General features: G+C 35.8%; 1 long non-coding RNA gene across 1 annotated transcript; it reads right to left on the minus strand.

The window, feature by feature from the left end:
* Positions 1–207: 207 nt before the first annotated feature.
* LOC121969832 lies at positions 208–2,243 on the minus strand. Its single transcript, XR_006108676.1, has 2 exons — positions 1,992–2,243; positions 208–656 (listed from the first exon to the last, which is right to left on the minus strand). It is a non-coding gene; the product is annotated as an uncharacterized LOC121969832 (long non-coding RNA).
* Between the last annotated feature and the right edge of the window lie 5,947 nt (positions 2,244–8,190).

Consider the following 8,190-nt stretch of genomic DNA (forward strand, 5'->3'; position numbering starts at 1 on the left):
TAGCATACATGCAAGAAGTGGTAACTATCATACTTGCGATTGAAATATTCTCACTACAATTTCTTAGCAACTAAATAATTTCGGCTACAAACAGCATGTAATTTACAGCAACTACAACATGTTAGAATTGGAGCAAAAATGAGCATGCAATTTATCACTGAACCGGCAACATAAAAATATCTGCACTTGCATGCTTATAAACTCCACTAAAGCAATCAAAATCCCCTTTTTCAACAACCCAGAAAATCAATTCGAGCCGAACTTCGAGATTTCCAGCAAAACCAGAAATCACAGATTCCAACTAAATACAAGATGCTTATCTCTCCAAGGAATGCTAATGTACGTTTCCAGCATTTCAATTTTAGCAAGATAAAAACTTTCCACCAGTAAAGGGAAACTTCAGTAAGAATTCCAGCGAGCAACCTAAATAGCAAAGGCAGGTAAACAATTCAGCAGTACTAAGGGGCGTTTTCAGGTTCAAGCAATGCAATTAAGCTAATAACAGATCTCTAATTTCTCTAATTTCTCTAACAATTTGAAGTAGAGAATCTAATTAAACTCTTAGTTAGGTCCCAAGCTTCCATGGTTCAGCATCAGACACCCACCAAGCATTCTCCTTGTCGCCTTCCTTTATATCACTTTCCCTTTTCCTTTATCTGCAGTAGGAGGAAATGAAAACTATAAGCAAAAAGCTTAGTAAGTACTAATCTATCTCACAAAACTCGGAAATGCATAAGTACAAAAATTTTGAACAAAACTGCAAACTCAGCAGTAACAGAAATCCAGCTGCATGCTTAAAATAAAGCTACTCATGCTTGTGCAATTAGCAAGGAAAATCAGAAATCGGAGTGCTAAGATATACAACTACTCATGTTAGTTGAATTGCAAGAAAACTACACTGCATGCTTTAAACAAATGGTTGTTCTTGCCCATTTAATAGCAATAAAAGGGTCTCAACTTGATAGAACTTAACCCTCTATTAAACTTATACTTCTTATACTTTAGAATATTAATCTCTTGGGCCCAGGCTTAGTACCAATGCGTGCTCCCTAATAGCGACTGAGGTAGCGAGTCATCAGTCCTATGAGGGTAAAGACCTTGGTCTTACCAGGGCCAAGACCTTGGAATTGATCACCTGGATTTGTTTAACGACAACCTTGGAAGTCGGTTACTAGTCTCTTACTTTAAATTACTTGTTATCTTTTCCTATCAAGACTTTAGTCTTTCCTTTACTTCTAATCTCTCATAACCATGAATAAATGCTAAAGGTGAAGCCGTAAAGCTAGAATTAATGCTAATCATGCTCAACAAGTAACAGGAGTCTAAAACAGAATTTGCTTTCACATGATGCATGTACTGAAACTCCAAAATAACAACATAAGCTAAAAAAAAAAAACTAAAGATAAACATGCTAATTAAAAACACAACATATTATAACTTTACTAACAGATCTAGATCTATTAACAATACTAACATGCTCATTAAAAATAATAACAACAGCATATTATAGCTTCAATCAATAAGCTTCTGATACTACATAGATGGTTGTTCGTAATCAGTGGGGAACAAGGAAACCAAATTGTAATTGCTAAAGGAACATCTAAAGCTGCAAGTTCAAAGCTAAAATGCTTAATGTAAGGTTGTCCTTGCCCGAAATGCTAAAATGACAACAAAAGGATTCACAATTGCGATGCTTAAAACCAGGTCTGTTCTGGCTTCTTAACCTAACCAGGAAATCCAGTTGTAATGCTCTTGCTGTGAAAGTAAAGGAAGAAAATAGAACTTCTAAAGCATGATAAGTCTAAAAGTACGCTCCCAGTAAGGCGATTCGTGCTCAGAATTAACAAGGCAAAACCGAATGGCATGCTAAACACATAGGTAAAGCGATCTAATCGGAAAGCTCAAAAGGGGTGACTATTCATGCTCGGCGAGGAAGCCAAGAAGAAAGCAAAGTCGCGGAACTACTCCTACTGCAGGTGAGTAGCACTTACCTTAGGTTTTCTTGGACTTACAGCCGACGGGAAACTTCTAGGGTTTGCGGAGAAGTTGTTTCCTTAGAGATCTCTTTGTATCTACTTGTTCTTCTCGACGAGGGGATCATGAAGGTGTGAAGATCTCGTCGGAAAAGATGCTCACCGGCCGCCGGAGACAAAGCCCTAGGCTTGTCGTCTTCGTTTTCGCCCGAACAGCCAAATCGCCGCGCGTGAGGAGGAAAGGAGAAACGAAATTAGGGGTTCGGGAAAAATAAATCCCGAAACTCTTTAACTTATCCTTTATACCCTTGCTTATTACCGGCTCCTATAACTACTTAATACTAATTCGGTTCCTATTTGTTCACGAAATACTTGCTTGATCACTTGGTTATCACGTTCCGCTTACGACTTACAGCTTGTCCGAGATTTACAGGTCGAACCTCGGCTTGGACATTTTTTTTTTTGTCTAAATTTCTTTCGTTCAGAAACAATACTAAACGACCTCAGAAAAATCTATAAAAATACTCTAAAATTTCCTAAAAATCTCTAGAATATTTTAAAAGCATTTCCAAATATTTTTAAGGATATTTAGAACTCGAAATAGGGAAAGTTGGGTCGTTATAGTGATAAAGTTAGTGTTTAGAAAACAATTTTTGAAAAAGTAGTATATGAAAATGTTTTGTAAAGAAAATTCTGAAACATAAGTGTGAAGACAAATTTTGAAAAGTAAAAATTAAGTGTTTTTAAAATATAAGTGTAGAAATTTAGAGTTTAAAATTTTAAGTTTAAAGTAAGATAAATTTTGAAAATAATAACTATACAAGAAAGAAATATTTAAAGAAAATAGAAGAAATTTTGAAAATATATTAGTGTAAGTCCAAATATTTGAAAATTTTAAAATTCATAAATTTTGAAAAATTGGTAAAGAGGATAAACTATGAAGTTTTGAAATTTCTTAGTCTTGTAATAAATCAAAAATGATATTTATGCTCCCCTTAATTAAGTTGATATTTACCTAAAAGTCCAAACGTGGTTTTAAAAAACTAAAAAAAAATATCTTTATTATGAAATGTCCAACCTTAATACTTAGCTGACTACCACAAAATAGCAGCTGACTCAAGTTAGTCAATTTGAGCTTTTTGTTTTTAACTAGCTTGTTACTCGTCAGATTACTCAAATTGATCAATGTATTTTGTTTAAATCCCATATTTATAGTGATGTACTGATATAAGCATCTGAAATCTTAGGTTAAGCCCTAAGCATCTCACACCATTCTATGTTTTAAAATACACAAGCAAGGTGTGTGCTTGTGAGATGTTGGCTATTAAAACTATAGGAGCATGCAATTCTACGGTAAGTCCTAGACTACTCAATAAAGATAAAATATTTTTAAAATGATTTTGAATACAAATTTTTGAAAGGGAAATTTTGAAGACAAGTTTTGAAAAACTAATAAGTAATAATTTTTCAAAAACATATTTTGAAATAAAGAAAACTACTCTATAAAGCGCATTCCTAATTATCTTCTTAAATTACTAATTCAGTTTCAGGTAAAGGTTTGATAAATATATCAGCTAGGTTATATTTAGATTCAATATAGTTAAGTTATATATTTTCTTTAGTGACATGATTCCTAATGAAGTGGTGTTTAACTTCTATGTGTTTTGTTCTAAAGTAATGTACTGAATTTTTAGTTAGGTTTATAGAACTTATATTATCAATGAAGGTTTTCACATTTTTGTATTCTTAATTAAAATCTTTTAAGGTATGGGGCATCTATAGCAATTGAACTACATGTTCGTTCATTGCTATGTATTCGGCTTCAATAGTAGATAAGGTAACACAATGTTACTTTCTACTAAACCATCTAACTAAAGAGATCCTAGTAGTTAACATCCTTCACTTGTACTCTTTCTATCGAACTTACAGTCGACATAATCTGAATTAGAATAGCCGACTAATTTAAAATGTGGTGTTCTCGGATACCACATTCCTACATTTATAATTCCTTTTAGATATCTATTTTTTTTTAACATATGATAGGTGAGATTCTTTAGCAAATGTTTGATATCTAGCACACATAATTATTGCAAATAATATGTCAGGTCTGCTTGTAGTTAGTAAGCTACCTATCATACTTCTATAGTATTTTAAGTCAACTGAGTTATCATTTGAGTCACTATCTAGATTTATGTTACTTGTCATAGATATTTTTAGTTCTTTAGAGTTTTCCATACCAAATTTCCTAATTAGTTCTTTTGTGTATTTACTTTGGTGTCCATAGTTTCCTTCTTTAGTTTATTTAATTTGTAATCATAGAAAATAGTTTAACTCTCTAACTAAACTCATTTCAAAATAATTTTCCATTAAAATTATAAATTCTTTTAAAAAATTTAAGTTGGTTGACCCAAATACTATGTCATCTACGTATACCTGGGCTATAAAAATATCTTAGACAAGGGTTTTATAAAAAGTGTAGGGTCAATTTGACCTTCTTTAAATCCTTTTGAATTTAGAAAGCTAGACGGTCTTTCATGTAAGGGATCGGTGGCCGACTAGAAGGGGGGTTGGATAGCTAGGTCACCCCCAACTTCGATTTCTTCTCTACACGGTTAGTTTGCGCAAGCGGAAATGAAACTAAAACAAGAAAGCAATGAGTAAGAACACAAACGCTAACACAATTCTTTTACGTGGTTCAGAGATTGCTTGCTCCTACTCCACGGCGTGTCCTTGAGGTGGACGATCCCTTGATCTTTCGGTGGATCAGTCCCCGGCAATCTCCGGCTAGCTCTTACTCCTTCTCGGTGGAGTACAACCTCTCACAAGGTTCTCTTCCTCTTACAAGATGAACTTAGGTTTAGGAGGAAGAGAGTAGGCTTGGAAGCTTTTTGGGCAATGATAAGGAGTGATTCAACAATTGTATATATCCTCCTTCAAGTCCCAAATCTTCCTATAAATAAGAGGAGAGAGTTGATCATCATATCAACTCATCTCGGCACCAGTCGACTGGCAAAACCATCAGTCGACTGGTGTTACCGTTGGAGGTAGCCAACGGCTACTTCGCAGCACCAAAAGTATGTCAACGGTCATTTACCAGTCGACTGCTAAAACATGCAGTCGACTGGTGCAGTCGACTGATAAAACTTGCAGTCGACTGATCCACACTGACCGAACGAACAGAACCATTCTGTTCGTGCCCAGTCGACAGCGCAGTCGACTGTACCAGTCGACTGCTAAAACATGCAGTCGACTGCTATAGTACTGCTACAGTACTGATGCACTAGCACTACGGTACTACTACAGTAACGCTACAGTACTGCTACAGTAAACCCTAAAACTTATGCTTTTACTCCGAATACAATCTCTGGTGCACTCGTACCCTCACCCTTACGACTCTTTTGACGCTTCCTTTGCAGCTTTAATAGAACCTTCAAGCATACTTTCTTTGGCTCTTGTCCCTCGGATGCATTCAAGCATGCGGCTCATCCCCAATGTCATCCTTCGCGTATGCCCCGAAATCGCTTCCCTCGGCCCTTGTCCTTGCTGCCTTGTCCACGGTCCCTCGGATGCTTCATCCTTCACCGGACCCGAAGCCATCAACCTGAGTCGCATGTGTATCCTGCGAACCTGCACAACTCAAATACACATATCAGATACAAGGGTGAACCTAACTTAAACTCTTTGACACACACATCAAAACTATGATCGTACCGATCAAAACCTAGGTCGATTGCACCAACAATCTCCCCCTTTTTGATGTGTGGAAATATGTTTAAGTTAGGCATAAATATCAACATGAAAATTAGAAGCAATATGTAAACATGAAGCATAATACCCAAGCTCCCCCTTAACATATGCTCTCAACCATAATTTTCAAGTTTTGCACATAATTAGGTTTTTAACTTAAACCTTTGTATTTCTCCCCCTTTGACACCATCAAAAATTGTACCAAACATGTATACATACTATGGTATCAATGTAGACTTAAAAATACCCAAAACCAGCTCTTGAAAGTGCTGGAAAACAGTTACCAGTCGACTGCTATCTGTCACAGTCGACTGGCACAAACCAACCCGAATTTCAGCATTTTACAGTCAACTTCAGAAATGCATAGAAAATTCTAGAAAATTTGAAAAATCAAGAAATTTTGAACACATATTTCTTATAATGTTCTTTAACAAGGAAAAATATGTTTTCATGAAAATTCATCATATTTTTGAAGTTTTGATAAAAACTCAAACACTTTAAAAATCAATCAAGTTTGTATCAATTTGAAACCTTGTTTTGCAATCATATGTTTCAAAATAGCTAAACCACAGTAAATAAAACATAGAATTGTTTTCAAAACATTTGAAATGTCCAACTATGATCTATGGGCAAGATGTCCATTAATTAAACATTTACTTTCCCCATAGTTGGTCTATAATCACTAAAAATTGATACATTTCATAACTCATCAAAATGCCATAAGCATATGTGAATTATTTGTATCATCCTAGTATCTCACATTTATTGTTAGAAAATAATGCAAGTCATTGTGAGATAAAGGTAATCTCTACTTAGCCCTTTTTATTATGAATTTCTATCAAGGCTAAGTGTTCCCCCTTAAGGTCTCAAGTCAACCAAAAAAAATTGGAATTATGATTTCTATGGTTGACTTGACCTAAAATCCTCTAACCCTTGAGGATTGATTTTGGCACCCAATAGAAGTTCTCTCTAATTGGGTTGACCAAGTACTCCTTAGGGATCCATTTCCTATCTAGGGTCTTTGTCTTTGATTTCCCCCTAGCAAGTAGACAATGATAAGTCTCATTATTGGGTTCATTGTATCCTAGCCCATTTTTCTTAAAACTTGCCCTTTGGCTCCCAATAATCATGTTTAAGGTATTTGAGCCAATTTCAAATTTTCTAAGGGCTATGGTGAGGTATTCTACCTTTTCCCTTAATTTCCTATTTTCCTCTTCTAAACATGAATCATTTGAACTTATAGAGGAAGCATGCAAATCATCATCCCTAATAGGCATGGATTCTAATTTTTCTTTAAGCATGCAAATGTCATTTCTCAAAGATTTGTTCTTTCTTTTTGCCTTAAACAAATCATCATTTGTGCTTGAAATAATTTTAATTAAAATATGGGGAGGAAGATTATGTACCTCACTTATCAAGAAGTCTGAATCAGAAGTTTGACCTCCCCCTTCACTTGAGCTCCCCTCTTCATCTTCGCTTTAGCTCCTTCCTTCTTCTTGCTCGGATGAGGTGGAGGCTACATCATCAATTCCCATTAAAGCAAAATTTACTACATGGTGCTCTTCTTCCTCCGATGATGATGAAGGATCATCCCATGTTGCTTTTAGGTTTTGAGCCTTCTTCCCCTTTTCTTTTGTCTTCTTCTCCTCCTTCTTCTTCCCTTCCTTCTTCTTCAAGAGAGGGCAATCATCTCTCATATGTCCCTCTCCTTGACAATTGTAGCATTTTATCTTTCTTCTTCTACTCTTGCCCCTTGAACTTCTCCTAGCATGTGATTTGTTAGAAGAAAAAGATTTAAATGCTTTTCTCATTTTCCTTACCATATATGCCTCTTGATCACTATCCATTGAGGCACTTGATTCTTCGGAGTTGGAGGATGGTGGGGATGAAGACTTCTTCTTCTTACCCTTTCCCTTGTTTGCCACAAGGGCTACTCCTCTTGATCTATTTGCTTCTCCTTCTAATCCTTCAACCCTTGTTTCGTGAAGCTCCATTGTTGAGAAGAATTCATCTAGAGAGCTCTTCTCTAGATGCTTTGAAATGTAGAATGAATCTACAATGGAGCTCCATGTCGAGTTTCTTGGAAAGGCATTGATGGCTTTCATTATGATGTCTCTGTTGGAGAGCTTCTCACCTACACTTGTTAGTCCACTTAAAATTTCTTTAATTTTAGCATGAAGTGTAGATACCTTATCTCCCTTCTCAAGCTTTACATTGTTGAGTTGAGTTCAGAGAAGATCTCTTCTTGTCAACTTAGCCTCCGATGTGCCTTCATGAAGCTCCACTAGCTTTTCCCATAACTCCTTGGCGCTTGAGTAGGTTCCCACCCTTGTTACTTCTTGTTGGGGAAGAACATTTAGTAGATGATGGATGGCTTTTGAATTCGCTAAATGTTCTTCTCTTTGCTTCTTGCTCCACCTTGTTTTCTCAAGTATCTTATTGTCTTGATCCCTAGGCACTTCGAAACCAT

Source organism: Zingiber officinale, chromosome 4A (genome assembly GCF_018446385.1).
Source record: "Zingiber officinale cultivar Zhangliang chromosome 4A, Zo_v1.1, whole genome shotgun sequence".
Taxonomy (NCBI): Eukaryota; Viridiplantae; Streptophyta; class Magnoliopsida; order Zingiberales; family Zingiberaceae; genus Zingiber; species Zingiber officinale.